The sequence below is a fragment of the Ursus americanus genome, chromosome 7 (genome assembly GCF_024610735.1).
Source record: "Ursus americanus isolate L20-20 chromosome 7, mUrsAme1.1.p, whole genome shotgun sequence".
In the NCBI taxonomy this organism is placed as follows: domain Eukaryota; kingdom Metazoa; phylum Chordata; class Mammalia; order Carnivora; family Ursidae; genus Ursus; species Ursus americanus.
The window spans coordinates 22230304-22256817 of NC_142133.1; the positions used below are offsets into that span (position 1 = coordinate 22230304).

At 42.5% G+C, this 26514-nt stretch overlaps 1 long non-coding RNA gene across 1 annotated transcript; it reads left to right on the forward strand.

Annotated features, from left to right (window-relative positions):
- Positions 1 to 1874: 1874 nt before the first annotated feature.
- LOC148109643 (uncharacterized) lies at positions 1875 to 24541 on the forward strand. The gene is made up of 2 exons (XR_015725186.1): positions 1875 to 2190; positions 21771 to 24541. It is a non-coding gene; the product is annotated as an uncharacterized LOC148109643 (long non-coding RNA).
- Positions 24542 to 26514: the final 1973 nt, after the last annotated feature.

A 26514-nucleotide genomic window follows, 5' to 3' on the forward strand; every position in this document is an offset into this window, starting at 1 on the left:
GCAATGGAGGTGTCATCTGACACTGGGAATCTCTAAGTTCAGGGGTGTATCCTGCGGCCTGAAGGATCCTAGTGCTTCAAAGGTAGTCACTTCGTTAACAAAGGGCAGAGACGCACTGAAGGGAGACAACTGACAGGTGAGGGGTGGGGACAGGGCCACACCCACTAGTTTGTGCGGGAAGCTGGTCACTGCTGTTAGGACAAAGGATTTTAACTTTGTCTACTGAAGGAATTTTTGAGAAGCACCACCTGTGTCTAAGCTCATAATCAGAGACAACAGAAAACCAGAATCTACTTCAAAAAATTAGCCTGTATTTGGAATGTCTGTACTTCACAAATACATTTCATATGGTAGTTCTCTGGTGTCTGGTTTTTGTTTTTTAAGATTTTATTTATTTACTCGACAGAGAGAGAGACAGCCAGCGAGAGGGGGAACACAAGCAGGGTGAGTGGGAGAGGAAGAAGCAGGCTCCCGGCAGAGCAGGGAGCCCGATGCGGGGCTCAATCCCAGGATCCTGGGATCACGCCCTGAGCCAAAGGCAGACGCTTAACAACTGAGCCACCCAGGTGCCCCAAGCGTCCGTTAATTTAAATATCAAAGAATGTTCACTATTTAGTTCAAGGGAAGAGATTTCTCCATCTGGAACTAATTTCAGGAATTGCAAATAGGCAACCTCGTGCAGTAGAGAAGAACCATCAGAAGACGGGCATTCTGGGCCTAACCCATCCATTAACTAGATGTAGGCCTAGGTGCATTTGCAAAATCAAGACTTTCAACTAAATTGAGACTTTTTGCAGGATTCCAGGAAGCCAGACGCCTCCCAGGAGGTGGTGACAGGAGAACTACAGAAGGGCCGCGTGAAAGACGGACAGCTGAGGGTCCCAGTGTCTGCTCTAATCACAGCGGCCCTGCCCTCCTCTCTCTCTGCATTAGGACCCTCCCTCAGACATCCGAGAAGAACTTCCTCAAAGAAACAGAAACAAACAACAGCAAGATGACACTGAATTTAGGATCTGGGGTCTTCTTTTCTAAGTGTCTAAACACGTTAAACCCGAATTCATGTCCTGTTCTCTCGTCAAGCCAGTGTGGTTTGTACAGTCCACCTTTAGTCCCTTCCACTGATGCGTAATAACGACAAGTACTACTGGAAATAAATTCTTCGTTTTCCCAGTGGCCTCCCTAAAGTTCTCTGGTAGTTAAAGTATTTCTGAAATTGATTTCTGTGGTCTTTTGTTTCTATGTTTCCAAAATGAAAAACATGCAAGACGAAATACAAATATATCATTAGTGGCTTAATTAAAATGTATTTTACAAGCATATCTTGGAGATCTTTATTTTAACCTGACATTTAGCATTATGTGTAAGAGGTAATTTTCCTTTTCTTAATGGATTCAAATTGTTTGGACTAAGACCAAAGACTGATAACAATTTTAAACCTTAGAATTAAAAAGTCTAGTTACTGTATGATCTCATTAGATTTTTCTACAGAAAGTGGGTTTTCCCCCCTCTTAGAGACATGATTTATGCTCTCTGCTGCTAAAAGGTCTATATACATTATTGGTTGGATGTCCAAGATGCTGCTTTTATCCTCAAACTATGTTTTTCTTTTATTTGCTTTGTTTTCCATGGTGGCACTGTGGACTCTGCAAGCCCCAGTGAATACAAGCCTCCAATACAACAGCTGCAGCTTCCCCGCCCCCTTCTCATTTTTTACAAATGCTAGAAATGCATAGGGAAAGACAAGATGCAAGACATTAACTGCATTGGAAATAGAGTTTCTGTTTCAGAACAAGTATTAAAAGGATTCTGGTTAGTCATTTAGTCATTTGCAAGCATCAAAGCAGAATTTCTAACTGAATTCAGTGCACATTAATCTGGATTAACAACATGCTTGCAATGCTTCACCGAGAAATTGGCATAAACAGGTAGACACGATGTACCATTATTTTTGAGATGCAGTATCGACAACAACCAGAATAAATGGAATGGAAATCCTACTTTTCGGGTACTATTTTTTGAGGCAGCAAAAGAAGAATCAAGCCTTCTCTCTGTTCTCTGATCCCGGCTACTATTCTTTCTCCATTACCTGGGATCATCTCACTTCTCCATCACAGCACGGCAGGAAAGGGAAGGACACGTGCAGTGGCATCGTGGGTGGTCCCTGTACTTACAGCATGGAAACGAGGCCAGGTAGCTTCTTATGCATTCACTTGATAATGATTTGATCTTTGTAAATTATTTTATATGTCCTTTCATATATGCATTTCATAATATTAAAAATTAAGTCTCCTAGAAATGTTATAGCAAAACAACAAAATACTGGATTGGGAGAGATCAATGATTCTAGGACTTTAGACAAGAGGGATACCCACCCTCTGTTGGCAAATACCAGTATATAACCAAACTCCCCGCATTAAAACATAAACAGTAAACAAAATCAGCCTGAAAATTTACCCAAAAAAAGCAATGGAGCTAAGGTAAACGGAACATTATCCTTTCAAGAGAAGGACACACCTCAAAAAGGGATTTATTATAGGAAAAAATTTTCAGGGAACATCTGCTTTTATCCTTGCCAGCATGTAATGAAAGTTGATCTTTGAAAGAAGAGCAGGGAGCCATTGTGGGGGAGGGGGAGATGTGCAGATTAAAATAAAATCTATGGATGAAAATAGCTGAGATGTAAAAAATCATACTCCGAAGAGCCGGCAACACACACAGACACACACTTAAGCTGCGGAACGATTAGAGGAAACCCAGAAGGGAACGGGAGCTTTGTAATCCATTTGGGAATTAGGAACTGGCAAATGTCATTAGTGATGGAGAGCAGTGGTGGCTAATCCCAGCTGATTATCAGAACTACCCAGGAAGCCTTCTAAACACAGAGTCTAGGCCCCCACCCGGACCTACTGAATCAGGATCTTCCATGGCTTTTGTCCCTGAATCTGCAGTTTTAAAAATACCCGCAGGTGATTTTGACAGTCAGGCAGGCTTTGGAAACACTGGTGTAGAGAATTAAATCTGAAAAGGTCATCAGGAAAGTGAAAGAACAACAAAAAGAAAATTTGAGAGTGAAAATGAGTGGGTTGGAGGAAAGAGAGCCCATAAATCAATAGAAGTGCAGAGAAAAAAAAAAGCCAGAATAACTGAAACAGAAGGAAAAATCAGTTATGACTGAAGAAAGTGTTCTTGAGTTAAAGAATATAGCTACAAAGTATACGGCAGAAAGTTATATGGCTAGAAAGGACTTAAGTTTTAAGCAAAAATTACTGTAAAGAAGCCCATACATAAAGTGTGGCTAAAAAAATAATTATTAAGACTTAAAACAAGGCCATCTGGCATTCGCCTCGAGAGGAACCTAATTGCTGCCCAGCAACTGCTTTTTCTCTCATCCCCACACTCAACAGTGACCGCATAATCACTCTTCATTCGGCCATGGCTTTGCTTCCTGTTTCCATCAGAAGAGAGAATTTCCACAAGCTCCTACCGTCCCACTTACTCACCTCCCCACACTGGTACCCAAGTCCTTCCTCCCCCTTCCTGCCAGATGACTGTCCAACCATCTGGGGCTCACCCCAGGGAAGGCAATGCCAGGATCCCATATCCTCAAGGGTGCCGGTCCTGCAATTCTCACTCCCCACCACCAATTTGTGTCTTCTAGTGCATGAATCTTTCCATCGGTCTACAAACATGCTATCATTTCTCCTTCTCTTGACCCCACCCTCTACCACCACATAGCTCTTCCTTTTACGGATCAGCTCCTCCAAAAAAGTGGACTATACTTGCTGTAATCCAGTGTCTCCATTTTGGAAGCTGTTCCCATTACGCTTTTGCTCCCCCTCTCTTCTACCAACACTCCTCTTACTATCCTGAATGATTTTTTTTTCATTGTTGCTAACTGCATTACTCCATCTTCTAGTCTTCTCTTACTTAAACCCACCAGCACTTTTTCCATTTGGCTTCCTCGACATCATACTTTCTTTGATTTCCCTCTGACCTGATTATTTACACCTTTTCGGTCTTTGTTGATTTTTCCTCCTCTCTCTAAGCTTGTGCCATTGGAGGATCTGAGAGCTTTGGTCCTGGACATCTCTTCTTAATCCGTACTCACCCGTTTGGCAAGCTCATCCAATCTCATAACTGAGAAGATTTTATTTATTTATTTGACGGGGTGGGGGGAGAGAGAGAGCACAAGCAGGGGGTACAGCGAAGGTAGAAGCAGGCTTCCCACTGAGCAGGGAGCCCTGTGTGGGGCTCGATCCCAGGGCTCTGGGATTATGACCTGAGCCAAAGGCAGACGCTTAACCAACCGAGCCACCCAGGCGCCCTTCCAATCTTGTAACTTTAAATATCACATGCATGTGGTTAACTCCAAAATTTACATTTCCTACTTCGGCTTATTCTCTTGACTTCAGGTTCATATAACCAACAAGCTACTCAACATTGCCAATTGGACTTCTATTAGACATCTCAAATTGTCATGTCCCAAACTGAGTTCCAAATGTACTCTCCCAACAGACTCCGCGCCTCACCGACGGTCCCTCCGACAGACTTCCCCGTCTCTCTCAATGCTGGCAACACCGTATTTTGAGATGTTCCAGGGCAAAAACTCAGGGGGGAAAGACAGTCATCTTTGAATTTTCTCTTTCATTCATTCCCCCGTTGTCTCTCTCCTCAAATGTCCCTAATCTGTTTAAAAATAATCCAGTAGGAAGAAGGGAGAGGGAGAGAGTGGCTGGAGGGATAGCTAGAACAAGATTAAACATGGATTGACAACTACAAAGTGGGCGCATAGGAGATCATTAGACCATTCCCTATCTTTTTCTTTGTTTATATTTTCCGTAATAAAAAGCTACAAAATGGGTGCTCAAATCCAACCACTTTTCACTAACTCCACGGCAACACCCCCAATCCCAGTGCCCATCAGTGCTCTCATAGTCTCCTATCTGAACTCCCTGCTTCTGCCTTTGGCCTTCCTCAGCCTGTGCTCAACATAGCATTGAGTGATACTGCTAAAACAGAAATGAAATCATGTCACTTTTCGGCTTACAATCTTCTGACTGCCATCTATTTTAAGTGAAAGCCACAGTGGTTACAAGGTATTACATTCATAGACCATCTGGCCTCCCCTTATGTCTCTGATCTCCTCTCCTACTACTCTTCCCCTGGCTCAACTGCTCCAATCTCCTGGAACTTCTTGCTGTTCCTTGCCAGTTCCAGGCATCCTCTGTATCCTTTCCACTTACTAATCTCTCTGACTTAAATGCTCTTCTCTCAGACATCCACAGATATCACTCTGGGTCTCTGGGTAAATGTCACTTTATCAACCAGCCCTTCCCTGCTCACCTATTTAAATTGTCACTCACTCCCCTAACTCCCTATCTACCTCTCTCTTTCTCCCTGGTGCCTATCACTATCTAACTAGTATGCTATACAGGACTTATTTTTTGTCTTTATACCAATGCAGGCTACCTTAGGGCAGGAGCGTATTTAAGTTTGGACCTGCTTTAACCATAGCGCCTCGAACAGCGCATTGCCGTGGGGAGTGCTCAGGAGTGCTTGGTGCATTACATACAGAAAAAGAAATATTCCCCCGAAGGCTTAAACTAAGATGACAGAAGACTCTATCTTCATGAAAATATATGAAAGATGTTTTAAATTCCCTTATAAACCCTTCTCCCATAATCAACCATACGTTGATTATGAGACACATAAAATAAGGTGACAACAACTTCCACTACCATTTGTGATGTAGTGACAAGCACTAGACTTAACCTCCCATGGTCAACAACTAAAACATTGCACAAAATATACAGAACAGCTGTTTCCAGACATCGGACCACAGGCCACGCAGGACCATGATCCCCGAGGAAAGGGGAACAAATGAGGTGAGCCCTTCAGTTGTCATTATTTTCTGCCTAGAGGCAATTTCCAGGCTGCAGGAGCAGGAAGAGGGAGTCCAAACAGTGCCTGGAGACCTTGCTGAAGAGAAGAGACAGAATGGGGTTTAGGGAGACACCGCTATGCCTGGCAAGTGGCACCATATTAGACAGCACACCCCTAGATCGAGGAGGGAAACATGGAAACAAATCCACTGAAACTGAATCGTGGCTGACTCTAGTGGGTCAAATTGCTCTCTATTTATATCTATGTTTACCAAATTTTTCTGTAATCAGCATGTATTCTTTTATAATATGAAAAAAGAAAACTATTGAAAACATGTGTACACCGAAGTCCTAATACCTAATTTGGAATTTTAAGTGGTGATTTCACCAGAAACTTTTTAAAATTAAACTCTAATAGCAGAGAAACTGAGTTAGCACTTAATCCTTAAAGGCAGGGTTCATCTCTGGATAGGAATTTCTATGCCAACGAAGAGTTGAGAAAAATAGAAATCTCATTTGAATTTAAGGAACTACTTTCAAGTTTTCATGGGCAAATGAAATGAGTAGTTTCTTTACAACAATAGTTCCTCGGTACTGTGACGGATCTAGATAGGATTATTTGTAAGAAGCACAAGAAAGACGTTCTATCTCAGAGACATAATGGATTACTCTGACAATATAAAAATCAGAGAAATTTTGAAACTTTCATTCATTTGTCTAAGTATATCACAGTTAAAAGGGGAAATAGCTTTGTGTTTATGGTTGTGTAAAATTTAACAAATATTTTAGGAAGGTAGAAAATAAAATCAGTTTAATGGACTTAAATAGAGATGAATAAAAGACTTAATATTAGATCTTTAGAAAATTGAGGGTATATACTGTAAATTCTTTCAATCTGTCTGCGACCTCCTCACATTTCCTCCTTCACACCAATTGGCTTCAATTTAGCAACAATAAGACCTCTTAATGGGCCCCATTAGTGCCTAAAATATGCAGCCTGAATAATACATCTGAGACATCAGCATTCTGGTATTTAGGCCTTAGCTTAACTCTGATTTTAAAAAGAATGCCCATGTTCCATTCGTTTTATTGTTTTACCCATTGTTTGAAAACAGAGTGGAAAAAAAACACATTAGCTCTTCTCGAATGTCAGCAAACGGGGTAACTCGAAATGTGTAGAGCTGTCAGTCCACGGCACATCACAGGGCTTGAATGCGGGGGTGTGAGGGCAGGACGTGGGCAACGCTGCCGGCCAGGAGTTCCAGCCCTTCACCGATACCAGGTGAAATTCTACCTAGCACATCCTTTCGTGCTCAAAGTTTTGGTACATTTAAAAAATTAACCACATCCAAGGATAGAACTTGGGTGTATTAAATGGTATTCATTGGACTAAAACTGACAATATCACTTTGAGATAGGACAGAACAGGTCAATTTAATGCAAATCATGTTTTTCCAAACCATAATGTGCACGGCTTTTTAAGTGCTGGCTGTCCCTGAGTAGCTCATAATCCTACGGGGAAGTGCGACCTTCACTAACACACATCTAGAGTAAAATTCCAAGGTATGAATGAATAAGGTTATGTCCGTATAGTCCGTGTGGTGTAAATCCTAAAAAATTAAGGCCCAATATTATGTGCTGCCTTGACACAGGATGACATCAGGAGGAGCTCAAATGGCCTCACTGCAAATTCTCTTTCCCCTGCCTGCCCCCAGGAAAAAGGTTCCCTGGCCTAACAACTTCCCTTCCAAGGGACCAGATGCATTTCCTGCTTATTCCTGAGTAGCAAGTTTTAGTTCTCCGCCAGCGGACAGAATTAGTCAAGCCAATCACATTCCCCAGTGGAAACCAGGGGTGACCTCATCCTCGACACTACAAAGCCTGCCTCCCCCAGCTTCTGGGTGTTCATTACATTCTGGATGCAACCCCCATGTGGCCCTGCAGGGCGTGGTGTCCATCTCTGTGGCTGTGAGTGTACGTGACTAGTAAACTGTTGATGATGTCATCTGTCCAGTGTCAGGGGTCATGTGCTCAACCATCCGCATAACTGTAGGGCAGGACTCTCCCTCACCAAGAGGGCGAATAGGAGAAGATTAGAATCCGCTACCTCTCCTAATACTGCAAAAGGTCTAGCTTTAGAAAAAGATCCTTATAGGGGCTGTCCAAAAAGTTTTTGTGAACTAGGTTGGCCCGGATAGAGAAGGATATTAAGGCTTTGGTTTTGCACATGGCCTTGGTCTTACCTCTGGGATTCTCTGCCAAAGAAGTATATAGACAAGAAATGACAGCCCAATAGCAAACAGTCAGGATTTCGTTAACGGGGCAAGGACTCAGTTCAACAATGGAGTAAAAGACTAGGACTAAAAGCTACATTACACAAACGGATATGAAGCAGGAGGCCCAAGCAAGCCCTCTTACTTCCCACGTGCTTTCCTTTGAGTTCTAGACCCTCTCTCAATAGCTGCCTCATTCTGGACGACTGCTCCATAACTCCCTCCAGCTGCAGGTAGGACGGAGTGTTAATGTGGCCAGGCCAGCTGAGACAGACCCCGTTTGCTTTGTCCCATTCCTGGAAACAGGAAGGACACCATCCCCGAGCAATGACCTTTAATGCAATGATCCCACCCACCAGTAAAATGGTCCCGGTCAATGTCCAGTCCTGACAGTCTGCTGAGCAAGTTTATTCTCCGGTGGAATGAAAGTGGGTGGGGAGAGGGGTGCCAGAAGTGCAGCAACAGTTTCCTTTTAAACCAGCAACAAAGGTCAAAGTTCCTTCTTCCAAACAGGACAGAACAGACTCCAGGTAAATTAACTGTACCTGCAAACACAGTAAAGCCGAAATGAGGACGGTTTATGGTAAAATACACTGTTTGGGCCAGAAGATCCGAACTGTGGAGCTGTGAGATCAGGAAGGCCGGGGTGAAGACAGAGGTCCAGGCCTTGGGAGAGTGCCAAGTCCAAAGCCAAAAGAGGGCTGAAACATACGCCCCAAAAATATGCAGTCTGATTTTAAAAATGCAACCTTTCTTGCATCAACACCAAGGTTTCAGGACACTCCAGGAGTCTCATCTCTGGTACTTGGAACTCTCAGTGAAAAATTCCTGAAGCAGGGATAAACCGGTGGGCTAGCAAACAAAGAATGAGGACTATATAAAATGTACTGGGTATTTTTGCCATTTATTCACCAAGTATCTACCGAGAATCTGCCAGATCCCAAGCAGTGTGCATGGGGCTGGGGGCGAAGAGAGGAATATGAGACAATCTCAACTTTTCAGACATTTATTTTTAATGGTAATGCTGACAGAGGATGAGTGGCTGCGCACGGACCACGTGCCAGACGGTACATATGGACCATCTCATTTCAGCCGCACAAAGACACCGTGAGGAAGGCAGGGACAATAATTATTATCACTTTTTGATGAGGAAATTAAGGTTCAAAAAGGTAAAACTTGCTCCAAGTCATGTCATTAAGAAGTGGTTCCAACTTTAGGGCACCGTTTGTGACCATTATGCTATATTCCTGCAAATACTGAGTGAGAAGCAAAAAGAATATTTAAAATAAGTAGAATTTTCAGTTCTATCCATATTTAGTTCAGAAGAAAAGATCATCATGGATGGGAAGCCTGGGTGGCTCAGTTGGTTAAGTGTCTGACTCTCTGACTCTTGATTTTGGCTCAGGTCACGATGTCAGGGTTGTGAGATCGAGCCTGTGTCAGGCTGGGCTTGAAGCCTGCCTCAGATCCTCTTTCCCTCTTCCTCTGCCCTTCTCCCCACTCCCCACCTTCGCTCTCTAAACAACAACAACAGGAAAAAAAAAAAAACCATCATAGATCTGTTAAAAAGCATAAAAAATTTTCTTAGATAAGGTAAAAAGTTTAAAGAGTAGTAATTTTAAGGAAAAAACCCATAACTCTTACATATATGAAAAGGAAATGGTAGAAAGAAAAGAGTGACTTTGGGATATAACCCATGAAGTATGGCCAAGATGAAATTATATGGTTCTATAGATTTATCTTATGTAACCTCAAACATTAAGGAAATAACATAATTAAAATCATTATATTTTCCCATTAGTGAGCCTTTCTGTTCTCATCCAATCTAGTCAAACTATATTCTACTCAAAGCAAAAGTCGGAAGTTAATTCCTTGGTCCTCTACTCTATTTAGGCCCATCTACAGAGAGAGAGAGTTTGGAGCAGATTATCTTACGGATGGGCTTCTCAGGCTAACAGTCTTAACACTGATGAAATATAGCTTAAAATGAGGATTAACAGCAGGCTCGACACGGGAGCAGAAGCTACAATATACACAAAAAGCAAACCCAAGTTTTGCAGAAAGTCTGTTACCAAGGTGCACACTGATGCAAACTGCACTTAACATGCAGGGGAGGGGCTTTTTCCCTTGCAACTCACCCCAAGAAGGTGATGTTAGGACCCCAGCACGGCTCAACCGATGCATTTAATAAAGGGCGGTTTAACCAAGCTCTTTGGTGTGCAACTGCTCCCTTAGCCTCGCCGGGGCAGAGAGCGTAGATGTTGGCAGCCCCTGTGTGGACAAAGGCACAGAAGCTCAGAGAGGTCACAGAAGCTCTGCGTCCTGTCAGGGGAGCTCAGGCCTTTGTGTCTGGTGGCAGCTCGTCAGGGCCTGCAAGGCTTCCCTGTGGTCGCCACCATGCTGACTAGTCATGACGAAGTAAGGACTATGGTATTTCTCTCTACTCTCTACATGTCAAAAAACTGCAGAAATACCAGCTTTCTTTCTAATGCTGCCTCCCTGCTCTTAAAAATATAGAAAAATCCTGTAAGATTTCTTTTCCTGAATCTTACAACCCATTATTAAAGTCTTAGAGCAATGTTGGCAGAGAAAGCCAAAAAAAAAAAAAAAAAAGGAAATTTAAATCAGGAAGTTTGCTCCTGGCTTACCCTAAGGTGATAAAAAAAAAAAAAAGTGCCTAAGTTTCCAAACTCTTGAAAAGCTTATAAACACCGAAATAATTATAACTTGAAGCACATAATACGATTATAATTACATAGGGAAAGGGGATAGGTTAGAATACAGTTTAAAGGAAATGACTTGTGAAATGTTGATTCGCCGCGTCGGATTGAAAAGATGGGCCTAGGAGGTATTTGAGGTAAACTACCCCTTATTAATTAAAAGTGTTGCACTTTTCTATTTAAAACCTCACCTGAGATTTTTTAATTTTTTTTTTTAGGTATATTCTAACTTCTAGGCCAAAACCCTCATTTTTCTTTAAGTGGAAGCTTATCTCCAACTCTTCACTTGTACTAAAGAAGAAAAGCATTTTTAAATTTTATCATAGGTCTACCCAGCCACATAAAAACAAGGACCATTGCTCAGCAGCTCATCGCCACAGGCTGACATTGTGACACCAGGAGCTGTGGCGACTGGGGATCGGGTGCTTATTCTCGGTTTGCTCCTGCTTGTTTTACCAGCCGCGGCACTTCGACATCAGCTCGAACTGCTGCGTGTCGGTGACGATGCACTGTGTAAGGTGACGGTTTACAAGGAGACGGTGCAAACTTTCACTTTCCACACACCCCATCCCCCCCATCTCTGATGGTTATTACATTCTCCTCCCCTGTGGGAGCCTTCCCGTTTTGAAGGCGTCCACTCCTGAAACATTGGCTGGGGTTACTCTTTTTAGTTATTTTTGCCCATTCTCACACCATAGTGACATTAGGAAGACCCTATTTTGAATTTCACATTCCATTTTTATTGGCATGATTTAAACAAGAGGTAGAGAAACATTAGGTAGAAGCAGTGAGGCATAAAAAAAGACTGATCTAAAAACAAATCTTCGCTGTTTCACTTTCCAGCTGGGCGAGCTTCCACCACGGGGCAAGGCTAGGGCAGGGCGGCGGGGATCGATACTTTCTGGGTGGCTACTTTGTGCAAGGTGCTTTACGCTTCCCTTATTTGATCCAATAACTCTACCGGGTAAGTTCTTTTATCCCTACTCTTTTGGGGTCTTATTCATTTATTTTTTAGTTTATATGCTGCCGAAGTGAGCACTATTCATTTATTTTTTAAAGATTAATAAGAGACATAGTCCAAGTGTAAAGCTCAAAGAATTTAAAAAACTTATGCAGAGTCACAGAGCTTTAAAAACAGAGCTAGGACTTAAGCTTAGCTCTACCCTGAATTTCAATAAACATTAGTTCTCCTCTGCTAGGGCAAGTACAGAGAATAGTAATTTGTATCATCAAAGGGATCAAAGGTAGATTTTATTGGGTAGAAATTGAAGAACTTAAGTTCCTTAGTTTAGAAGGTAGTTTTAATTACCATTTTTAAAACGTGGAGATTCTCTACGGAGTGGTTGAACAATTAGTACCTATATCCATTAAAAGCACTGAAAAGCTCAAAGTAGTATAATATATTTTGTATTTTCTGGGTATTTTTTGGGGGTCAATTTCATTGACAAACTTATTGATAGGACCTGTTGTTTTCAAGTTATTTTCCTGGGTGCTGAAAACCCTAAATGAATCAACTATGAATCTCATGGTCCAGCGAGAAGAGGCCAGAACATACACGGTGCGGAATATACGTTGGATTGCTCCATAAGTACATAATAAGACGTAGTAATGACTTGCAAGGAAGATGTTCACATCTCTGGAATTCTTCATAGAAAATAAGGAAAGCAGCCCAAAAAACATGCTAGAAGACAGAAAACCATCAAAACTAGACAGCTTAGACTAGGGATTCCTAACTTTTGGAGAACGGTAACCACCTCGACCATGTCTATTTTGCATTCCTTTCGCAAGAAGTAATATGTCCATAGCTATTCATTCAACAAATCTCTACTACATGACCACTCTATTGAGGACGTCACTATAGTACCGACACGGCCCTTACTAAACGCTGCCTAGGACCACCTCTCCACTCACCCTTTGGTTATACAGCTTCTATGTAAGATATCACAGATGGATTATTTTAAAATAAACCTCAAGTCATGAAATTATAGAGGTGACTAGAACGCTACAAACTAATAAAATACAGGTTTCTTCCTTCAATGGGATAAATTTCCAAACTCATAATTTCTAACAATGATTTTAGAGCAACCCAGGCTGTCTGTAATTGCTTTAGTTATTTCAAGAGATCTCATAAAATTAAGATTTTTATGTATACATTATACCAATATAAACATATGCATACATATATCCAGGATCACTTGCATCGGAATGGTCCATGTGATTTATACTAGAGACTTTTACCTTTTTTTTTTTTTTTTAGAAGATTTTATTTTTATTTATTTGGCAGAGATAGACAGCCAGCAAGAGAGGGAACACAGGCAGAGGGAGTGGGAGAGGAAGAAGCAGGCTCACAGCGGAGGAGCCTGATATGGGGCTCCATCCCAGAACTCCGGGATCACGCCCTGAGCAGAAGGCAGACGCTTAACGACTAAGCCACCCAGGCGTCCTGAGACTTTTACCTTTATAAAACAAGTATGAGGTGTGACATCTCTTTAATCTCTCTTTCTGAAAAGTCCAATATAAATCAATTAGTTTTGAACTTAGACCAGAGGAAACTTGGGGTTCCTTTCCTGTCTGTAATTCATTTGAACCTATTAATTTTCAAACATAGGCAAACCTAACACTAACATTTCTTATTCCCGTTGCCCTCAAATTAATGTATATTTTGGTTTGATGAAATTCTTAGTCTAAGGGGTGCCTAGGTGGCTCAATCAGTTAAGCAGCTGACTCTTGATTTCAGCTCAGGTCATGATCTCAGGGTCCTGGGATCAGGCTCTGCGTTGGGAGTCCCTCTCCCTCTGCTTCCCCCTCCAATAAATATATAAATAAATAAAATCTTTTTAAAATTCTTAGTCTAAGGTAATGAAATAAAGACAAAAAAAAAAGACAATACAATACCTGTACTTGATGAATTGTCTATGCTACTAATTATAGAAACAGGAAGAATACCAACAGCCAAGTTTTAATGAGTGCTTATGACGTGCCAGGATAAATTCTCTGTATTTTCTCATTTAATCTTTACAATACATATAAATGAGGCAAACAAACTATCTTTAAAAAAATAAAAGTAGGGATATATAGATTTGGCTTGATGCCATACTCTTGAGCTCCTCGCTGGTGTCACATCACTGAAGGAAGAACTGGGAGGAAGCTAGACTCTCCTTTCCTTTCAGGTTATACAACTGTACCTTCATTATTTTTGGCATTTTCCTAAGGTTTGAAAAAAAGTGTTGACAATTTTCTGCATCTATAACATTTCGGATGAGCAATTTCTATCCTATTGTGTCTCCTCACATATGGTGTTCTAGCTCAAATAGCACTGGTATTTTTAACTCGCACAATATTAGTAAGCCACTTTGAATTATTCTTCGCTGACAAGAATCTAAACTACCTAACATGAGAAAATTACATCTATTATTGAGGCTAGTGTGTTCACTGATTTTTAGATATAAATTTGCCAGCAGAAACACTGTATTTTACAGGTGAAAGGGATCATAAAATTATCTAACCTACCTTTTTTTATATATATAAGTGAGAATCTACAGCAAACAGGTTTAACTGTGCTGTAGAGTTAGCAGTAGAAAAAATAATATCCCAGTGCTTTTTCTACATTAAAAAGTCACTATTTATTATAAAATCCACATTATTTTGCAGTGCCCTGCAGAGGATGTACCAATCATAGGTAATTGGCATTTTTAAATAACTGGCACAATTTTATAATACTGTATTATCCTCAGTACTAAAATCTGACACTTGTGACTACCAGTTACATACTACTAATTATATACCATTGTTCACATTTTTTTTCCAGTATGTGTGTCTTGTATTCCTAACTAGATTGTGACTTCTCTGTGTAGGCATACTTATCTTTTAAAAACGTTTCTTAGGAGGGAGTTAAGATGGTGGAGGAGTAGGGGACCCCTTTTTCAGCTGGTCCCCTGAGTGGAGTTGGATAGGTACCAGACCAGCCTGAACATCCACGGAACCAGCCTGAGACGCAGGAAGACGCATCTGGATCTCTACAAATGAACATCTCCAGCGCTGAGTATTGAGGTACGAAGTGGGGAGCCGTGAAACCGCGCACAGATATCAGAAGATAAACAGAAGGGGGAGGGAGCCACCGCGTTTGGGCGCCGGGAAGCGGTAGCCACCTGCACAGGGGAGCGGGCGGACTCGCAGACTGGCACCCGCTAGCGAACAGACTGAGACCGAGAGCCGGGGAGCCCACGCGACCAGACTGAAAACCGGAGCTCAGGATCCCGGTGCGCTCACTGGATCCAGAGTGAGACCGGGAGATCCGGGAGTGCGCGGGGCGGCTGGCGGCTGCGGTGTTAGAAACACAAAGGACAGAGACGTGCCGGCCCTGGAAGTGAGGGCTGGGACGCCGGGTGTGCGGCGCACATCCCGGGACGCTGCAGGGTTGAGCAGCACCAACAGTAACAGAGTTAAAGTGGCCAGAACATCAGTGGAGAACAGTCTGCGATCCCTCTGTTCTGTGACAGAGGCTGAGATTCAGCCACTGCTGCTCTGACTCTCAGAAGAGGCACAGCAGACCGCCAGGGAAAGCCGCCAGAGAACAAAAGCCTGGAAATACCGGCTCAGAGAGTGCCCATCCCCATCCCCCCTCGCAGGGGACACAGAGGCTCTACCCAAACAGGGTTGCCTGAGTATCGGTGCGGCAGGCCCCTCCCCCAGAAGGCAGGCTGAAAAAAATCAAGAAGCCGACATCCCTAAGATCCCTATAAAACAAGGATGCACGGCCTGGGTCCCGGTCAAGATTTTGGGCTCTGGACAACCCTACAACCTCTCCTCATCAGAATGAGGAGAGGAGAAATCCCCCCCAGCAAAAAAAAGACAATGAATGTGTGGCCTCTGCCACAGAACTAATGGATATGGATATAACCAAATTATCAGAAATGGAATTCAGAGTAACAATGGTCAAGATGATGTGTAGACTTGAAAAAAGTACTAACAAAAATGATAATGAGAATATAGAATCCCTAAGGGCGGAAATGAGAGCGAATCTGGCAGAAATTAAAAATTCTATGAGCCAAATGCAATCAAAACTAGAGGCTCTGACGGCCAGGGTGAATGAGGCAGAAGAACGTATCGGCGAATTGGAGGATGGGTTAGTAGAAGAGAAAGCTAAAATAGAATCTGGACTCAAAAAAATCCACGCACAGGAATGTAGGTTACGGGAGATTACTGACTCAATGAAACGTTCCAATGTCAGAATCATTGGCATCCCCGAGGGGGTGGAGAAAAACAGAGGTCTAGGAGAGATATTTGAACAAATTGTAGCTGAAAACTTCCCTAATCTAGCAAGGCAAACAAACATTTGTGTCCAAGAGGCAGAGAGGACCCCTCCCAAGCTCAACCACGACAAACCTATGCCACGTCACGTCATAGTGCATATTCGCAAATATTAGATCCAAGGATACAGTATTGAAAGCGGCCAGGGCAAAGAAATTTCTCACGTACCAAGGCAAAGGTATCAGAATTACATCAGACCTGTCTACACAGACTTGGAAAGAGAAAGGGTTGGGGGGGGGCATTTTTAAACCCCTTTCAGAGAAAGACATGCAGCCAAAGATCCTTTATCCAGCAAGGCTGTCATTCAGAATTGATGGAGAAATAATGACCTTCCAGAATCACCAGTCATTGACCCAATTTCGTAACCATGAAACCAGCCCTACAGGAGATATTAACGGGGGTTCTATAAAAGTAAAAAGGCCCCAAGAGTGATACAGAACAGAAAGTCACAATCTATAGAAACAAAGACTTTACTGGCAACATGGCATCATTAAAATCATATCTCTCAATAATCAGTCTCAACGTAAATGTCCTAAATGCTCCCATAAACGCCACAGGGTTGCAGATTGGATAAAAAGACACGACCCATCCATTTGCTGTCTACAAGAGACTCATTTTGAACCTAAAGATACATTCAGACTGAAAGTAAAGGGATGGAATACCATCTTTCACATCAATGGACCTCAAAAGAAAGCTGGGGTAGCAATTCTCATATCAGACAGATTGGATATTAAACTAAAGACTATAGTTAGAGACACAGAAGGGCACTATATTATTCTTAAAGGATGTATCCAACAAGTGGATATGACAATTATAAATATATATGCCCTCACCAGGGGAGCAGCAAGATACACAAGCCAACTCTTAACCACAATAAAGAGACATATAGATAAAAATACGCTAATAGTAGGGGACCTCAACACTCCACTATCAGCAATAGACAGAGCACCGGAGCAGAAAACCAACATAGAAACAAGAGCTTTGAATGCCATACTCGACGAGTTGGACCTCATAGATATATATAGAACACTACACCCCAGAACCAAAGAATACTCATTCTATTCTAATGCCCATGGAACATTCTCAAGAATAGACCATGTTCTGGGACACAAAACAGGTCTCAACCGATACCAAAAGACTGAAATTATCCCCTGCATATTCTCAGACCACAACAGTCTGAAATTGGAACTCAACCACAAGGAAAAATTTGGAAGAAACTCAAACACTTGGAGACTAAGAACTATCCTGCTCAGGAATGACTCGATAAACCAGGAAATCAAAAATCAATTTAAACAATTTATGGAGACGAACAAGAATGAAAACACAACGGTTCAAAACCTATGGGATACTGCAAAGGCAGTCCTAAGGGGGAAATACATAGCCATCCAAGCCTCACTCAAAGAATAGAAAAATCTAAAATGCAGTTTTTATATTCTCACCTCAAGCAGCTGGAACAGCAACAGAGGGACAGGCCTAATCCACTCACGAGGAAGCAGTTGACCAAGATTAGAGCAGAAATCAATGAATTAGAAACCAGAAGTACAGTAGAGCAGATCAACAGGACTAGAAGCTGGTTCTTTGAGAGAATCAATAAAACTGACAAACCGCTGGCAAGACTTATCCAAAAGAATAAAGGACCCAAATTAATAAAATTATGAATAAAAAAAGGAGAGGTCACGACCAACACCAATGAAATTGGAAGGATCATTAGAAACTTTTATCAACAGCTATATGCCAATAAACTAAGCAATCTGGAAGAGATGGAATCCTTCCTGGAAACCTATAAACTACCAAGACTGAAACAGGAAGAAATTGATTTTTTAAACAGGACAATTAATTATGAAGAGATTGAATCAGTGATAAACAACCTTCCAAAAAACAAAACTCCAGGACCGGACGGTTTTCCTGGGGAATTCTACCAAACATTCAAAGAAGAAATAATACCTATTCTCCTAAAGCTATTTCAAAAAATAGAAACAGAAGGAAAACTACCAAACTCATTCTATGAGGCCAATATTACCTTGATCCCCAAACTAGGCAAAGACCCCATCAAAAAGGAGAATTACCGACCAATTTCCCTAATGAATATGGACGCCAAAATCCTCAACAAGATCCTGGCTAATAGAATCCAACAGTACATTAAAAGGATTATCCAGCATGACCAAGTGGGATTCATCCCTGGGATGCAAGCATGGTTCAACATTCGCAAATCGATCAGTGTAATACATCATATCAACAAGAAAAGACTCAGGAACAATATGATCCTCTCAACTGATTCAGAAAAAGCATTTGACAAAAATACAGCATCCCTTCCTGATTAAAACCCTTCAGAGTGTAGGGATAGAGGGTACATTCCTCAATCTCATAAAAGCCATCTATGAAAAGCCTACAGCAAATATTATTCTCAATGGGGAAAAGCTGGAAGCCTTTCCCTTAAGATCAGGAACACGACAAGGATGCCCACTCTCACCACTATTATACAACATAGTACTAAAAGTCCTCGTAACAGCAATCAGACAACAGAAAGGGATAAAAGGTATCCAAATCGGCAAAGAAGAAGTCAAACTGTCTCTCTTCGCAGATGACATGATACTCTCTATGGAAAACCCAAAAGAATCCACTCCCAAACTATTAGAAGTTATAGAGCAATTCAGTGATGTGGCGGGATACAAAATCAATGCTCAGAAATCAGTTGCATTTCTGTACACGAATAATGAGACTGAAGAAAGAGAAATTAGGGAATCCATCCCATTTACAATAGCACCAAAAACCATACATTACCTTGGAATTAACTTAACCAGAGACATAAAGGATCTATATTCTAGAAACTATAAATCACTCTTGAAAGACATTGAAGAAGACAAAAAAGATGGAAAAATATTCCATGCTCATGGATCGGAAGAATTAACATAGTTAAAATGTCCATGCTACCCAGAGCGATCTACACTTTCAATGCTATCCCGATCAAAATACCAATGACATTTTTCAAAGAACTGGAACAAATAGTCCTTAAATTTGTATGGAACCAGAAAAGGCCCTGAATCGCCAAGGAACTGTTGAAAAGGAAAAACAAAGCTGGGGGCATCACAATGCCGGATTTTGAGCTGTACTACAAAGTTGTGATCACAAAGACAGCATGGTACTGGCACAAAAACAGACACATAGACCAATGGAACAGAATAGAGAACCCAGAAATGGACCCTCGGCTCTTTGGGCAACTAATCTTTGATAAAGCAGGAAAAAACATCCGGTGGAAAAAAGACAGTCTCTTCGATAAATGGTGCTGGGAAAATGGGACAGCTACATGCAAAAGAATGAAACTTGACCACTCTCTCACACCATACACAAAGATAAACTCCAGATGGATGAAAGACCTCGATGTGAGACAGGAATCCATCAAAATCCTAGAGGAGAACATAGGCAGCAACCTCTACGACATCGGCCCAAAGCAACCTTTTTCACGACACGTCTCCAAAGGCAAGAGAAACAAAAGATAAAATGAACTTGTGGGACTTCATCAAGATAAAAAGCTTCTGCACAGCCAAGGAAACAGTCAAAAAACCAAGAGGCAGCCCACGGAATGCGAGAATATATTTGCAAATGATACTACAGATAAAAGACTGGTATCCGAGATCTACAAAGAACTTCTCAAACTCAATACGCAAGAAACAAATAAATCATAAAATGGGCAGAAGATATGAACAGACACTTTTCCAATGATGACATACAAATGGCTAACAGACACATGAAAAAATGTTCAAAATCATTAGCCATCAGGGAAATTCAAATCAAAACCACACTGAGATACCACCTTATACCAGTTAGAATGGCAAAAATAGACAAGGCAAGAAACAACAAGTGCTGGAGAGGATGTGGAGAAAGGGGATCCCTCCTACATTGTTGGTGGGAATGCAAGTTGGTACAGCCAGTCTGGAAAAATGCGTGGAGGTCCCTTAAAAAGTTAAAAATTGAGCTACCCTATGACCCAGCCATTGCACTACTGGGTATTTACCCCAAAGATACAGACGTAGTGAAGAGAAGGGCCATATGCACCCCATGTTCATAGCAGTATTGTCCACAATAGCCAAAGCGTGGAAGGAACCGAGATGCCCTTCAACAGATGACTGGATTAAGAAGTTGTGGTCCATATATACAATGGAATATTACTTAACTATCAGAACGATTTCTCAACATTTGCTGCAACATGGACGGCACTGGAGGAGATAATGCTAAGTGAAATAAGTCAAGCAGAGAAAGACAATTATCATATGGTTTCTCTCATCTATGGAACATAAGAACTAGGAAGATTGGTAGGGGAAGAAAAGGATAATGAAAGGGGTGGTAATCAGAAGGGGGAATGAAGCATGAGAGACTATGGACTATGAGAAACAAACTGAGGGCCTCAGAGGAGATGGGGGTGAGGGAATGGGATAGACTGGTGATGGGTAGTAAAGAGGGCACGTATTGCATGGTGCACTGGGTGTTATACGCAACTAATGAATCATCGAACTTTACATCGGAAACCGGGGATGTACTGTATGGTGACTAACATAATAAAAAAACATTGAAATAAAATAAAATAAAAACGTTTCTTACATCCGTCAATAAATCTACATATATATGAACTGCTTAACAATTGGAAAGAGATTGACCTAAATATATTTACATTTTAGACGTATACTATGCAACTTAAAATAGAACCAAACAACTGTCATCTTGTACAGATCCAGGTAAATTTGTTTTGAAAGGGATGAGAAATTCCTCATTTCTTCCCAGCAAACGGTTGGGAATGTCCTTGAAGGTGAATGGTTTTAGGAGCCTGAAGACATTGGTGAAGGATGGAATCAGTATTAGAGGGCTGATGAGAGCGCTAAGTCTTACAGACACGGGGTAGCACATCACATCAAACTGCTCAATCAAAACCCGAGATAATAATGACCAAAGACTGACCACAAGCGTGGCCCTCCTGTCGGTACTCTGCCCGTATTAAATCATCCACACCTGAGAACCTTAAGAATATTTTCATTTTGTGGAGGAAGACATTGAGGCTCAGAGATAATAGATTGTTTGCCCAACTGAAGCAGCTACAAAGTGATGGTGAAGCCAAGATTCAAATAACGACCGCCCAGGCCTATGCTCCCAGAGACCGAGGACTAGGGTAAAACCAGGTAAGTATGTGGTGTTTAATACAGTGCTGAACAAACTCCTGGCTCTCGAGCAGGAGCTGAATTGTTAGCTCCCCCATTTTGGGGTTTTCAACCCACTCTCCACATACGTATTTACCCACCCAATCCTTCTTCCCCAAGCACACATGTATTTACACACACCCCACTCTTTTTACCAACTTAGTTGCGTAGGTAACTAGATATCAAACTTCTATTCATATATTCTTCTTCCTCATAGGAAGGACTTAAGCTCACGTATGCACGAGTCCGGCGACCAAACTCGACTCTCTCCACATTACTCCAGATAAATGTAAATACATACTCACTAATACTGGCTCTGGTTTACAAAACACACGCACATGCATAGCTTGGTTATACAGAATTCAACTCAATACGGATTTTTCTTTCCCTGTTATCCAGGCAATGCAAGAGTTACCATGGCTGATGCCCAAGACATTTGGCTCTGGTAGTGGAAACTGGGAAGCAATGGTGAAATGAGGTAAGAAAATCCGGGGCCAGAAGGTGGACGCAAGTCATCAACTGCTTTTCCCAGGAACTTGCTCTTTTTGGATAAGCGCTACGACTACCAGCCCCAACCTGCTGCCATAGCCTACAGTCCCCTCCGCCCGATTCTGAACCGCATTCAGGCTGGAGCAGATGTACACACCGCGGGGAGTCTCGTTTGCAGGAGATGAGTGTTCCCTTGCTCTATTTTAATGCTTGCTGCCGGGCCGGGTAAGGAAGATTTGCCAGAAATCGTGGAGAACAGCGACAGCCAAGCATTTTCAAGCAAAGACTAGTCAGCCCAGGAGCAGCGAATCATGACTTGCACAGTATTTAACGGTTCACGTAAACAACTTTCTCTCCTGCCTGCGTGCACTTTTGAAGCCAGCACCGGCAGACGTGGGCAACGCTGGGGACGCCTCCTGCCAGGCTCTGCGGGTACGCAGGCAGTACAGCCTCCAGCACCAGAGCCGAGGGCCGCGGGGGTGGCTCTGACAGCCGCCCCTTGCTGATCCCTAAGGCCAGAGTGGGCCTTAATAAATACTCCGCCCGTCCGACAGGAAAGGCCAAGTTCAAACACAGCGTCCAGCCTAGGGCGGGTAGCGGGGAAGGACGCCCACAGATCCGACCGCCAGCCCCCGCCTGTCTCTGCGGCCGCACCCGCTAGCTGAGGAGCCGATCCAGGTTACTGCGCGTGCGCGCCCCGGCTCCGCCCCCTTGCCGCTTTCCGAGGCCTCGAGCTGGGAGCCCGCCGTCGCTTAGCAACGTGCGTGTCACAGTCGCGGCCCTCCGCGCGCCCCTTTCCCCGCAGGGCTTAGTCCCTGATCTTCCCGTGAGGCTCCTCGCTGCCTCGTGTCAGGCCGTGGGAGCCCATGGAGGGAAAGGAGGATAAGCAGCAGTAAGTGCTGGGGTTTGGTTTTCTATTTCCCCTTCTGAAAATACTTCCTTCCTTCGGGGAGGGTGAAGTGAGACCCGGGGGGTGGGTCCTCGGGCCATCCCCAGCGCTTTTCCTCTCCCAGCCTACCTCCAGTAGCTGAGCGTTTACCGGAGTACTTTTTAAAACACACAGCTTACTAGGCACCAACTGTATGTCAGGCACTTTACATGCATTGCCTGGCCCAACATTCTTCCCCTCCTCACACCCTACATCTAAGTTAGTAGCAAATTCTGTAGGCTTTACCTTTAAAATATATGCAGAATTCCACTATCACCCCCGCCCTGGCCCAACTACCAGCGTCTCTTACCTGGATGTTGTAACCATCTCGGCTGCTCCGCTTGCCTCTCTGCGGCGTCCCCAACATAGCAGTCTGAGTGGTTTTTTGTTTGTTTTTACAGCGTAGGTGAGGTCACTATTTTCTATCGGCCACTGCAGAGTAAGAGCTAAGGTCTGTGACCTTAGTAAGCTAAGTGACCTGTGGGACATACACAAGCTGCCTCTTTTCCCGTATCTGGTCTTCTCTGCTGCTTGCCCTCTGACTCCACCCGGCTCCAGCACGCAGGCCTCACGCTAGCAGTGATTCTCAAAGTGTGCTCCTCCCCGCCCCCTCCCACTATCCAGCATCACCTGAGAACTTCCAGAAATGCATGTTTTTGCAGCCTCCCCACCACAGATATACTGAATCAGAAATTTGGAGTTAAGCGCGATAATCTGGGTTTTAACAAGTCTCCAGGTGATTCTGATGTACCCTAAATTTTTGAGAACTATCGACCAAGGTGTTACAACTTAATACCACATGGCCAGGGGTATCTGCTTCCCAAGCCTATATGTTTGTCACTAGAACAGTGGTTCTCAACATACATAAGAATCACCTGGAGAGCTGGTTAAAACAGTTTCCTGGGAACCTGCCTCGGGTTGGGATGGGGCTGGTGAATTTGTACTTCTAACAAGGTAACAGCTGATGTCAAGGCAGCTACTTCTGGGACCACACTTGGAGAAGCACCTAAGGACAGGCGCTTCTGTTGCAATGCTCTGGTGATTACAGTTCACTCCGCTAGATGCCCTTCCTCAAATATCCTCTTAGCTCGCTCCCCTCTTTCCTTTTTTCAGTTGCCACCTTCATAATGCATCCTCCACCCTGTCTAAAAATGCAGCCTGTCTCCCGCGTACATGCACTCGTTTTCCCCATTCCCTGCTCTGTTGTTGTCCTTAGCACTTAACACCATCCAAAAGACCATATGTTTTACTTATTATTTGATTTCTCATCAGCCTTCCCTCACTAGAATGTAAGCTCTGAGAGGGCAGGAATTTTTGTTTTGTCACTCCTGTATCCTCAATGCCTTGAGCAGCACCAGACACAAAATTCAGTAAATATCTGTTGGAAGAATGAATTATTCGACATTATCCATAGGCATTCTTGCCCTTACCATGCAAAGGAGGAAACCAAGGCTCAGATGTTAAATGACAGAGTTGGGATTCCAACCCAGGTCTAACTTTCTTCACTGCCCATTAGTGTTTCCTTCTAGTAAGAAATTACTACAGAATCATATAGTTCACATTTATATGTTAATCTATAGCTACTCACACCACAAATACTTAATTGAACGAATGCATATGTACACAGGCGTATAGACACAGCCCCTTCCTTCAAGGACGTGATGCCAACAGAAGTGTATTGCTGAGTTACAACAATGACAAGCAGATGGAAAAGATGTTGTCAGATATCTATAATAAATCGATCATGACCTTTCCAGAGATATGTGTTTAATTAAAGGTAATATAAAAAGCCTTAGACGTTATTCACACTTGACCAGTAATCAGTTTTTCCAAAACCTTTACAGAGAGCAGTTTTTGTTGGGCTGCAGGGAGCTAGAATCCAAGGGTGCTGAATGTTTTTTGTCTGTGTATTGGAGTGGGGGTTGGGAGTGTGCAGCTTCACTAAGCCACATGAGAAAACAATCCCAGCAGATTCACCGGAAACATGCAAATACTGTAACGGCAGTCCATTTACCTGTGAGGACCACGATGCTTCCCCGGGTGGCTATGTAATGATGAATGAAACACAGTCTTCACCCTTATGGAGCTTACTGACTAGTAAAGGGTGTTTGTAGTGCTTACCAACAAAACAAAACAAAAAACTAGGTACATAAATTATTAATTATGGTGTTATGAAAGAAAGTACTAAAAGACTACATGGGGCAGGAAGGGGGAAATCTAGGAAAAGCTGCTGAGGAGATGGCTTTTAAGTGGAGACCTAAAGATAGTGGACCCCTGGTGCAGAGACCTGGGGAAGAGCTACCAGGCAGAGGGGACAGTGAATGCCCTGAAGGGAAATAACTCGTGTGTCCAGGAACTGAAAGCAGGCGTGCTGTCTGGAGAAGTGAGGGGAGAGAGGTCTCAGGGCAGCTGATGAGATTAGCTGGAGCTGGGTCTGCCGGCCTCAGAGCTACGATAAGGAAGCAGTATCCACTGTAACGGCAACACAAAGCCATCTGGGGGTTTTCACTAAAAAATGACATGATAGAAAAGATGAACCTGTCTTTGGTTTGAAGTAATGTAGAGGTTATATTTTAAGGGCCAAGACTAAGCAGAACTGTTCACTTTCTCTATAAATTTGGAATCTTATTTACTCACCTTCCATGGGTCAGGGTTTTGATTTTAAAAGCTTCTGTGTAAAAAGTATTCACATTCATCTATTTCATTCTTTCCTTTATTTTCCAAGTACGTGAAATTTTAAAATACTGACTTTTACGATGTCTATCACTCTTTATTTAAAAGGAGAAAATTTCAGGGGCGCCTGGGTGGCACAGCGGTTAAGCGTCTGCCTTCCGCTCAGGGCGTGATCCCAGCATTCTGGGATCGAGCCCCACATCAGGCTCCTCTGCTATGAGCCTGCTTCTTCCTCTCCCACTCCCCCTGCTTGTGTTCCCTCTCTCGCTGGCTGTCTCTATCTCTGTCAAATAAATAAAATCTTAAAAAAATAAATAAATAAAAATAAATAAAAATTTTTAAAAAAGGAGAAAATTTCTATAAATTCTTTCTAAACACTTTTTTAATACTTAAAAAAATTCAATAATGTTCAGTTTGGTACCAGTCTAGTTATTAAAAGCAAAAAGTGATGAGATTGAATTGATTATTATCATGCTGAGAACATTGTTTCATCCCTGAAAAGATAGCTAATAGTGGTCATTTGGTAGCTTTTATAAGTTTGCCACGTGAACTTTTAAAATTAAATAGCTGTCCTTGTTCAGGTGACTGAATTTACTAAGTAATTAACTTTTTTTTTTTTTTAAGATTCATTCACTTATATTAGAGAGAGTGTGGGGTGGGGGAGGAAGGGACAGGGAGGGAGGGAGATAGAGAATCTCAAGCAGACTCCCCACTGAGCACAGAGCCTGACTCAGGACCCCAAGATCATGACCTGAGCCAGAATCAAGAGTCAATTGCTCAACCTACTGAGCCAAACAGGCGCCCCGTAAGTAACTTTTAAAGAAGATGAGTTAACATTAGCATGTAACTTACCTTCATGAATAAATGCTGCAAATAGGATCTGTAACCATGATCAGATCACTACTCTGTACACTGTGCTGGTATATCACTATGAATAATCACGATTAACACAAATCCCTTTATCTTTTATATGATGTAAAATGAGAAGATACCCTTCCATATTTTAATTGCACAAGTCCCTTATAACTATTAATAAAGCCTAAATTGTCTTGA